Genomic DNA, 11525 nt, shown 5'->3' with positions numbered 1-11525 from the left:
CAAGCACTCATATTGCAACCATCTTTAAACGTTACCATAAGAAGTAAAAAGAATAGTGCACGAAAAGAAAGCCACTGATTATTCGGGGGGTGGGGGGAAAGAAGGTGTCCTTGTGCCGCTGAGAGCTCGTCTTTAAGCTCCTGTATCTTTTCCCCAGATGGTGGCATAGAGTGAAGAGGGCATAGCCCGGGTGGTGGTGGTCTTTGAGAATAGAGGCTGCTTTTTTTTAAAAGACATTGCCTCATGTCGATGTCCTTGATGGAGTGAAGACTGGTGCCTGTGATGTCGCAGGCCAAGTTAGAGTTTAGTCTTGTCCTGAGAGTTGGCGCTTCCATACCAGGCAGTGATGCAGCCAGCCAGAATGCTCTCCATGGTAGAAGTTTATGAGAGTCTTCGGTGACGTACTGAATCTTCTCGGACACCTCACAAAGTATAGCTACCGGAGAGTTGTGATTGAATCAACGTGGAGGCTCCAGGAAGGATCCTCTGAGATGTTGACACCCAGGAATTTGAAGTTCTTGACTCTCCATTACTGAGCCCTCGGTGAGGATTGGGCCGTGTTCCCGTGACTTCCTCCTGAAGTCCACATTCATCTCCTTGGTTTTGCTGATGTTGAGTGCAAGGTTGTTGTGGTTACACCATTCAAGGAGCTGATCTATCTCCCTCCTGTATGCTTCCTCATTGCCTTTTGTAATTCTGCAGACAACTGTGGTGCCATTGGCAAACTTGTAGATGGCATTGAATTTGTGCCTGGCCACACAGTCATGAGTGTATAACGAGCAGAGCAGTGGGCTAAGCACGAATCCTTCGGGTGCACCTGTGTTGATGATCATCCTTGGGGTGCACCTTTGTTGAGAAAATGGATCAGAATGTGGAAAATTAAAGTTGAAACCAACAAGAATCATGGCATAAATCAAGTATCCCAGTATTTTGGAGACCAGCCATCGCAGCCCAGGACTTAGCTGTTGTCTTGTCAAGTTTATTGTCATCTGATTGTATAAGAACAACCTGACAAAGCAACGTTCTCTGGTCCTTGGTGCAAAACATGCAGACACACAACCAAACCTAACACATATAAACAATACATATGTAGGACAAGTATTTAATCTATACAAATAAATAAATAAATATCACTTCATGAATATGAGAGTCTTGAATGATTAGTGTGATCAGTTCCTTTGGTTGTTCAGCATTCTCATTGGCATTAGAAGAAGCTGTTTCTCAGCCTGGTGGTGCTGGCTCTGATCCTCCTGTATCTCTTCCCTGATGGGAGCAGTTGAAAGATGCTGTGTGCAGGGTGGAAGGGGTCCTCGATGATTTAGTGAACCTTTTTCAGACACCAATCCCAGAATATCACCTCGATGAGGGGAGGGGGGTGGAAGGATCCTCTCTGCCACTCTTATGATCCTGTGAAGTGACCTCTAATCTGTTGGGTACTTAGTGTTCAAGTTTATTATCACCTAACTGTACATATACAACCAGATGAAACAGTGTTTCTCTGGATTATGGTGCACACACAATACATAATTGCATATATATGTAAAGATATAATTGAACATAAATAGAAGTAATTTTGAAATTATTTACTCAATTACAAGATACTGTTTATCATTCTCACAACCTGTGGGAATAAACTATTTCCGAGCCTGGCAGTTCTGATGTTGACATTCCTTTACCCCCTTCTTGATGGTAGTAGGTCAAAAATACTGTTGGCTAGATGGAAAAAGTCCTCAATAATTCTTTGAGCCCCATTTAAGCAATGCTCATGATAAATGTCATCAAAAGAGGAAATGGAGACCCCAGTGATCTTCTTGACTGTTTTGATGGTTCTCTGCATTGACTTCTGGTCCAGTGCTTTGCACCTACCTTATCAGACAATGATGCAGCCAGACAAGACACTCTCAATTGTGCCCCTGTAAAATGATGTCAAGGCCAGTAGTCTTGGTCTCCTCAACAACTCAGCTGGTTAAGAGCATTCAGGATTATAAATGGTCAGTGAATGTTAAAGGTCTGAATCCTTTATGAAGTCAAAGGTAAAATAGGTAAAATTACGTATATAAAGGAGAAAAGAGGCTGGCAAAGGAACCCAGGATGATAGAATATAGGACATAAGGTGTGGGAGTTGGAGGACGGGGAGATGGCGAAACCATGAGGTAGGTGGGGGAAATAAAAGTTAGCAATAAAAAATAAAGAAGGCAAAGAGGAAATGGAAACAGTGGATCAGATGAAGTGGAGTTAACTTAAAATCGGGGTGCAGTGCTGCCGGAGCTCACTGGAGTGACGGTCCAGGCATCTCATGAGGTGGCTACAGCACCTCCTTGTTGTTTTTGGAGAGCTCCGGCACCTAAAAAAATTAGCACTGTACCCCTGCCTAAAATGAGAAAAATCAGTGTTTAGGCAGTTCAGTTTAATGCTGTCCAGGAGGAAGTTTACATTTGGTCTCACCCTGACAATGGATGAGGTCATGGACAGCATGGAGATTTAGTTGGGGGACCTGAAATAGTTAGCTAAGTTTAGACCCACAGAAAGTAGATGTTTGGCAAAGCGATCACCAAATCTGCAATTGATCTTACCAATATAAAGCCATACGAGGTACACGGAATATAGTAGATTGGTAGGTCAGATTATGTCCTTAAACCTAACGGCCTAAATATTGATTTTAGAAATTTTAGGTAAACCCCACCCACATCTGATTCCACTATTTCCATCTTCTTACCTACCTTGTGCTTTTTTCTAACCTCAACTTTTCTTTCCCTCTCCCCTCTACCTTCCAGATAGATTGTCCCATACTCTGTGGCCATCTCCCAGCTTCCTTCCCATTTGTATATGTAATTTTATCTATTTTATCTTGATCTTGATAAAGGTTTAGTCCAGAAATGTTGACTGTCCATCTCCACCTATGGATATTGTCTGATCGGTTGAGTTTTAACAATAATTCTTTGCAGATGTTGGAATCTTGAGCATATTTCTATTAAATGGTAAGTGTTCTTATTTGAACATTCATATCTAAAACAATTATGAAGGTGAATAACAGGTTTGTTTTAATTGCCTCACACAGTAGAAATGGAAGCTGAGGCCTTGATTATTACCCTATAGTTAGCTTTGCAAAGGTTGAGTTGAAGCTATCATTTCCATGTTGGAAAATATAACTCAAAGCTCCATGTAAAGTTGTGTGAAAGGGTTGGAGATGGGCTTCTCCATGATCCTAGCATCTCATACAGGTTTTCAAGGGAGATTAGACAATGGCTTTGTTCATTTTGTGATGCATGGGCATCAATGTTTGATAACAGGCTGCCTCATTGTTGTGTTTTCTAAGATGATCCATTTGTGTTTGATGACTTGTCATGTCAGTACTGCTGCTTGTTCATCCTCTATTTCACACAGACCGAGCTGAATAATGAATGCACTAGATGGATAGATGCCTCATGAAGCTCAGAAGCTGGAATGGATAAATAGTATTTCTTGACTTAGATCAAATTTCAGATTTATTGTCAAAGTACATACATGACATCGCATATAACCTTGAGATTCTTTTTTCTGCAGGCAAGGCAGAATTATCACATTGGTAGGGCAAAAAAAATGTACAAAACCTACACATTGTAAACAAATAAAGAACTATAAACAGATAACGAATGTAAACAAACTGACTGCAACAGATTTTTTTTAAAAATCAGTAAAGTGCAAAAATAAGACTCCTTAAATGAGTCCAAGATTGAGTTTGTTGTTGAAGAATCTGATGGAGGAGGGGTAGCAGCTGATACTGAACCTGGTGGTGTGAGTCTTGTGGCACTTATACCTCTTTCTTGATGGCAGCATCAAGAATAGAGCGTGTGCTGGGTGGTGTGGATCCTTGATGATTCCTGCTGACAGCAGCATTCCCTACAGATTTTCTTGATAGTGGGGAATGTTTTGCCTGTGATGTTCTGGGCTGTTATCCACTATCTTTTGCAGGACTTTATGCTCAAGGGTATTGGTGTCCCCATACCAGACCGTAATGCATCACACTTTCCACCACATAATCTGCTGAAACTTGACAGGGTTCCTGATGTCATTCCAAACCTCTGTAAACTCCTGAAGAAGTAGAAGTGTTAATGTAATTTCTTCATGATGCCATTAGTGTATTGCATCCAGGAAAGATTCTCCAAGATAGTGACTTCCAATTACTTAAATTTGTTTGCCGCCTTCACTTCTGATTCCCCCAATGATCACTGGATTATATACCTCTTGTTTTCCCTTCCTGAAGTCAACAATCAGTTCCTTGGTTTTAGTGACATTGATTACAAGGTTGTTGGTGCACCATTCAGCCAAGTTTTCAATCTCCATCCTGTATGCTGACTCATTACCTTTTTTATACAACCCACGACTGTGGTATTGTCAGCATATGTGTAGATGGTATTATTGTTGCACCGAGTCGTAGGTATAAACTGAGTAGAACAGGGGACTAAGAACGTAATCCTGTGGTGTTGTGGTACTGATGGAGATTATGGAGGAGATGTTCTTATCAATCTTAACTGATTGAGGTCTGGAGGTGAGGAAATCCATGATTCAATTGCACAGTTGGGTGTTGAGTCCCAGATCTTGGAGTTTGCTGATCAGTTTTGAGGGGATGGTAGTGTTAAATGCTGGATTGTAGTTGATAAAGAGCGTCCTGATGAATGCATCTTTGGTGTCCAGGTGTTTGAGGGCTTTGTGTCCAGCCAGTGCAATGGCATCCACTATAGACCTGTTACTACAATAGGCAAACTGGAACGGTCCATGTCACTGCTCAGACAGTAGTTAATATGCTTCAACACCAGCCTTTCAAACACATCATCACTCTGGATGTAGGACCACTGATAGGTTGTCATTAAAGCAGGTTACTATGCTCTTCTTGGTATGATTGACAAATGTTTAAAATAGGTGGGCACCACACCCTGCCGGAATGAGATATTGAATGTATACATTGGTAAGTTGGTCAGCAAAGATTTTTAATACTCAGCCGGGTACTCTGTACAGATTGAATGCTGTCCATAGATTCACTATCCTGAAGGCAGCCCGCACATTGTCTTTGAATACAGACAGGATAGGATCATCAAAGGACATGGGGTGCGGCGGGGGTTCTTCCCTGTAACTGTGGTGAAATTGGGCTTAGAAGGTATTAAGTTCCTCTGGAGTGAAGCTTTGCCATCAGTTACTGCACTGGATTTGGTTTTGTAGAAGGTAAGTCATTTAGGCCCTGCCACAGCTGTTGGGTATCCTTTGCTGTTTTGATTGTTGTGAGTACCTGAAGTCAGAAAATCATTACCTTATGGCCTCAGAAAGAGCTAGGTAGGAGTGACAGGAGAGATGAATGGATGAGGAGGAAGAGTGATTGGATATGATCATGCTTTAAGAACTTAGAGCACTACAACACATTACAGGCCCTTCAGCCCTCGATGTTGTGCCGGCCCATATATTCCTTAAAACAAAGTATGAAACCCACCCTTCACTGTAACCCTCTATTTTTCTTTCATCCATGTGCCTAAGAGTCTCTTAAATGCCCCCAATGTCTCAGCCTCCACCACCATCCATAGTAAGGTATTCCAGGCACACACAACTCTCTGTGTTTTTAAAAAAAAAACAAAAAAAAACTACCCCTGATGTCTCCCCTCAACTTCCCTCCCTTAACTTTGTAATTCACACTCTTAAGTGACTGACCATTAACCCTGTGCTCGGCCTTCTGGTTTGCCTTTCCAAAATGCATCAACTCACACTTATTGAAACACTACAAACATATAAGGTGGAGAAGAACATAATGAAGACAAAACAGAAATATTATGAACTAGGAGAAAAAACACACAAAATTCTAGCATGGCAGCTTAAGACAGAACAAACTAGGAGAATGGTATTGGCATCAAGGAAAAAAGACAAACAAATCACATATAATCCAATGGAGATTAATGAAAACTTCAGAGAATTCTACGAACAATTATACCAAACTGAAAACGAAGGGAAAGAAGACAAAATAGATGAATTTTTAACTAAAATTTAACTACCAAAATTACAAATAGAGGAACAAAATAAATTAACAGAACCATTTGAAATAGTAGAAATACAAGAGATAATAAAAAAAACTACCAAATAATAAAACACCAGGAGAGGATGGATTCCCAATAGAATTCTATAAAACATTTAAAGATTTATTAATTCCTCCCCTCCTGGAAGTAATCAACCAGATTGATAAAACACAAAGCTTACCAGATTCATGCAAAACAGCAATAATTACAGTACTACCAAAGACAGGGAAAGATCCACTCGCACCAGCGTCATATAGACCAATATCTTTACTTAACACAGATTATAAGATAATAGCTAAACTATCAGCAAACAGATTAGCCGACTATGTACCAAAAATAGTAAATCTAGACCAAACTGGATTTATTAAAAAAAGACGAACAACAGAAAATATTTGTAAATTTATTAACTTAATTCATGCAGTAGAAGGGAATAAAGCTCCAACAGTAGCAGTTGCTTTAGACGCAGAGAAGGCCTTTGACAGAATAGAATGGAATTATTTATTCAAAGTATTACAAAAATTCAGTTTACCAGAGAAGTATATTAATTGGATTAAAGCATTATATAAGGGGCCATTGGCGAAAGTGACAGTAAATGGATATATATCAAAGCAATTTAACTTAAGCAGATCAACAAGGCAGGGATGCCCACTATCACCCTTATTGTTCACGTTAGCTATAGAACCACTAGCAGAATTTGTAAGAACAGAAAATAAAATAAAAGGGATAAAAATAAAAGACCAGGAATATAAAATCAGTTTATTTGCAGATGACGTTATAGTATACTTAACAAAACCAGAAATATCAATAAAAGAATTACATAAGAAATTGAAGGAATATGGAGAAGTGTCGGGTTACAAGATTAACGCAAATAAAAGTGAAGCAATGCCAATGAATAATGCGGATTTCTCAAAATTTAAGAAAGAATCACCATTCAGATGGCAAATGCAAGCAATACGATACCTAGGTATACAAATAAATAAAAACCTCGGCCATCTATATAAACTCAATTATTATCCACTAATGAAAAAATTACAGGACGACTTAGAGCATTGGAAAGACTTACCACTAAAGGATAAACTGTATTAAAATGAACATTTTCCCAAGGATACAATACCTATTTCAGGCATTGCCAATACACTTGACAGAGAAATTCTTCAAGGAGTTAAAGAAAATAATAAGGAAATTTTTAAGGAAAGGGGGGAAACCGAGGATACCACTAGATAAATTAACAGAATGGTATAAACAAGGAGGCTTACAACTGCCAAACTTTAAAAATTATTATAGAGCCGCACAATTAAGATACCTATCAGATTTTTATCAAACAAGGGAAAAGCCAGATTGGACTAGATTAGAACTAGATAAAATAGGGGAGAAGATACCTGAACATATTATATAAATGGGAGGAAAAATTGGTACAACGTAGGAATTCTCCAGTATTAAATCATCTGCTCAATATTTGGAAGAAGATTCATGTAGAAAGGAATAAAACAAATTACCATTGACCAAAACTAATACTGACGCAAAATCAGCTAATCCCTTTTACAATAGATAACCTTTCCTTTAGAGAATGGGAGAAAAAAGGGATCAAAAGAATAGAAAATTGCTTTTCAGGAAATAAATTACTATCCTTTGAACAAATGAAGGATAAATATAATATAACTCAAAATACAGTGTTGGCATACTACCAACTGAAATCCTACTTGAAGGACAAATTGGGAAGCAGTCTGAGGTTACCAGAGGGAAGTAACTTTGAATATGTGATTACAGATACAATGATAATCAAAAGATTTATAACAAATATGTATATTAAACTGCAAGAAAAGGAGAATGAGGAAACAAAAGGGTAAAACTAAACAAAAATGGGAACAAGATTTAAATATAAAGATAAAAAAGGAAACATGGGAGAAGTTATGTTCTGGAACGATGAGAAATACAATAAATACGAGGTTACATATGATACAATATAACTGGATACACAGGCTATACATTACACCTCAAAAGTTAAATAAATGGGACCCAACAGTATCTGACAGATGTTTTCGCTGTAAAAAGGAAATGGGAACAACAATTCATGCAATTTGGACATGTGAGAAAGTGAAAAAATTTTGGGAAGATCTAAACCAGATATTAAATAAAATCACAAAAAGCAATATCCCAAAAAACCCAGAGATCTTCCTCCTAAGTAACATAAAAAACAAAGAATTTGGACTTGATTTGGATGGTGCACAAAAAAGATTTGCTAGGATAGCCCTAGCTGTAGCAAAAAAATGTATTATGTCATGCTGGAAATTAGAAGATAACTTGAGAATACAACAATGGTATATAGAAATGAATAAATGTATTCCACTAGAAAAAAATAACATATAATTTAAGAAATAATATTGAAATATTTGAACAAATATGGGAGCCATACATGAAACACAATAGAGAAAACCTACCGGGGACATCTACCACCTAAAATGACAGAAGGAGAAGGAAATGAAAAGAATTGACTCAGTGGAACTTCTTGTTTATTTTTATTGAGTGACAACATTGTTTGACGGGTTTAATGTATCTTAGATTCTGAACTTTAAATGAATGGGAGGGGAGGTAGGGAGGCTGGGATGGGAAGAGGGAGGGGGAGAGAAAACGACACTGTATATATTTGAAAAGAAAAATGTATGTATCTTGATCAATGTGGTTTATAGTGTGAAAAATAAAAAATTAAAAAAAAACTCACACTTATCTGGATTGAAATCCATCTACCACTTTTCTGCCCAACTCTGCATCCTGTCTGTATCTTCTTGTAACCTTCAACAATCTTCAGCTCCATCCACAACTCATCCAATCTTTGTTTCATTCGCATACTTACTCACTCATCCTTCTGTTTCTTCCAGGTTATATATAAAAATCACAAAGAGCAGGGGCTCCAGAATAGATCCTTGCAGCACTCCACTAGTCACCAACCTCCAGGCAGAATACAGTACTTCCTTTCCACTACTACTCTGCTTTCTTCCTCCAAGCCAATTTTTTATCCGCACGGCCAAGGTTCCACTGTTCCCACGCCTAATGACTTTTGAGATGAGTCTCTCGTAGGGGACCTTGTCAAATGCCTTGCTAAAATCCATGTAGACCACATCTACCACCCTATCCTCATCAAATTCTTTTGTTACCTCCTTAAAAATTAAGCTCATCAGGCACGACCTTCCCTTCACAAAGCCATGCTAACTATCCTTGAGTAGACTGAACTTCTCCAAATGTTCATAGATCTTATCCTTAAGAATCATAGATCCTATCCTTTCATCCACCATAGACTCTGACTCCCCACTTATGGTTGTAAATGTTGAGTCTTCACTCTGGCTGATTCTTTGAACATGGTAGAGCTCCCTCTGATGGCAATGCTGGGTCATCTAATACAAGAGCAAATTAAATGTGTTAGTATGTGCTTTACAATATCAGGTCATAATTAAGATTTATTGTCATGAACAAATCATGAAATTCAGAGTTGAATATATATCCAATATAAACCACTGCTTCACACACTATCTCTGAACTCATCCCTCACATGGCCTCCAATCTCATTGTTTCCCAACCCTGCACTGTCCAGTTCTACCTCCTACCCAAGATCCACAAACCCAATTGTCACAGCGATTCTGCCACCAGTCACATCTTCACGTCTCCCCTTTCCGCCTACCGCAAGGACTGCTCCCTCCGTGATTCCCTTGTCCACTCCTCCCCACCAGTCATCCCCTTGGCACGTACCCCAGTGACTGCAGGGGGTGCTGCACTTGTGCCCACATCTCCTCCCTCACCACCATTCAGGAGCTCAAACAGTCCTTCAAAATAAAAACTTGTGAATCTGCAGGGGTCAACCTCTCATTGTGGTTTCATCTACATTAAAGACACTGGACGCAGACTAAAGATCGCTTCATTGAGCACCTTGGCTCTGTCTGCCACAATAGCGGGGATCTCCCAGTAGCAACCCATTCCAATTCCCCGTCCCATTCTCTTGTTGACATGTCTGACCATGGTTTCAAGGAAAAATCAGAAGAGGCAGAAACAAAATATATCAGAAAGTCTCAGAATTCAAACATTGGGGGAGGAATCCAGATCAACAAAAGGAGTTAATTGGATGTGATAAGGGACTAGGTAGAATTTATCATATTTGTGTGAAGGGAGACAGGAAATAGAGACATGAGAACGGAAGGTGGGGGTAGAGGTTTAATGAAAGCCAGAGAAGCTGATATTAATGCCATATAGTTGGAGGGTGCCCAGTCAGAAGATGAGGTATTGTTCCACTTTACATGTACTGTCAGTCTGGCAGTACATGAAAACATGGACAGACATGTTGAAAAGGGAAAGGGATGGACAATTGAAATGGGTGGCCACTGGGAGATCCACACTATTGCGGTGGACAGAACCAAGGTGCTCAACAAAGTGATCTCCCAGTCTGTGTCCAGTCTCTCTGATGTAGAGGAGACCACAGCGGGAGCACTGGATGCAGTAGATGACCCCTGCAGATTCACAAAAGAAATGTTGTTTCACTTGGAAGGACTATTTTGGGTCCAGAATGATGCTGAGGGAGGCAGTATGGGCACAAGTGAAGCATCACATGCAGTCACAGGGGACGATCGATTTGTGGGGATAAAGGAGTGGTTCCTGTGGAAAGTAGAGAGGGGAGGAAAAGGGAATATGTGTCAGTGGTGGCATCACATAATAGGTGGTGGAAATGGCGAATGGTGGGTGAGGAAAAGAGGAATCCTATCCTTGTTGCACATAGGGGCAGAAGGGGCCAGGGCAGATATGCAGGTAATGGAGGATATACAACTGAGCACCGAGTTGATGGTGGTAGAGGGAAAGCCACGTTGTTTGAAGGAGGAGGACATCTCTGATGATCTGGCATGGAAGTTTTCATCCTGGGTGCAGGTGCGATGGGGATGGAGGAGAGAATGGAATGGAATCCTTACAGGGGACAGGGTGGAAAGAGGTGTAGTTGGAGTAGCTGTGGGAGTTGGTGGGTTTATGGAAGATGTCTGTCAAGAGTTTGTCTTCTGAGATGGAGACAGAGAGATCAAGGAAAGGGAGAGATAGACCAAGTGAATTTTAGGTCGGGGAGAAAGTTGGGATTTCTCAAATTTCTGTTAGTTTCTTCCCCCCCAGCCCCACCACCACCAGCTATCCCTATGTTTCCTTTCCCCCAACTCTGCATTCAGAACCACTCCGCGCAACCCAATCAATTCTCACCTTTCCTCTCTCCTGTCCACTTATCCTTATCCAAATACACCCTTTTGTCTGTTGGTCTGTCTTCTTCCCCCTGCCTTTTCTTTTAAATTTAGGTACCAGTCTGGTTTTTGCTTGTACTTTGAAGGGCACAGGCCCGAAATGACTGTTATGTACTTTTACTTCTTGTGGATGCCGTGAGACCTGCTGAGTTCTTCCAGCATCTCTCTGTTTTTAAACTACAATCATGGTGTCTTCAGACACCCCTTCTTTGCATTATGTCCGCATGGT

At 40.1% G+C, this 11525-nt stretch overlaps 1 long non-coding RNA gene across 6 annotated transcripts in view; it reads left to right on the top strand.

Moving 5' to 3' along the window:
• LOC138757618 (uncharacterized) overlaps window positions 1-11525 on the top strand; it is a 65157-nt gene that overhangs the window by 776 nt on the left and 52856 nt on the right. The window lies entirely within an intron of this gene.

Source organism: Narcine bancroftii, chromosome 3 (genome assembly GCF_036971445.1).
Source record: "Narcine bancroftii isolate sNarBan1 chromosome 3, sNarBan1.hap1, whole genome shotgun sequence".
In the NCBI taxonomy this organism is placed as follows: domain Eukaryota; kingdom Metazoa; phylum Chordata; class Chondrichthyes; order Torpediniformes; family Narcinidae; genus Narcine; species Narcine bancroftii.
This window is presented reverse-complemented; position numbering and strand designations above follow the sequence as displayed.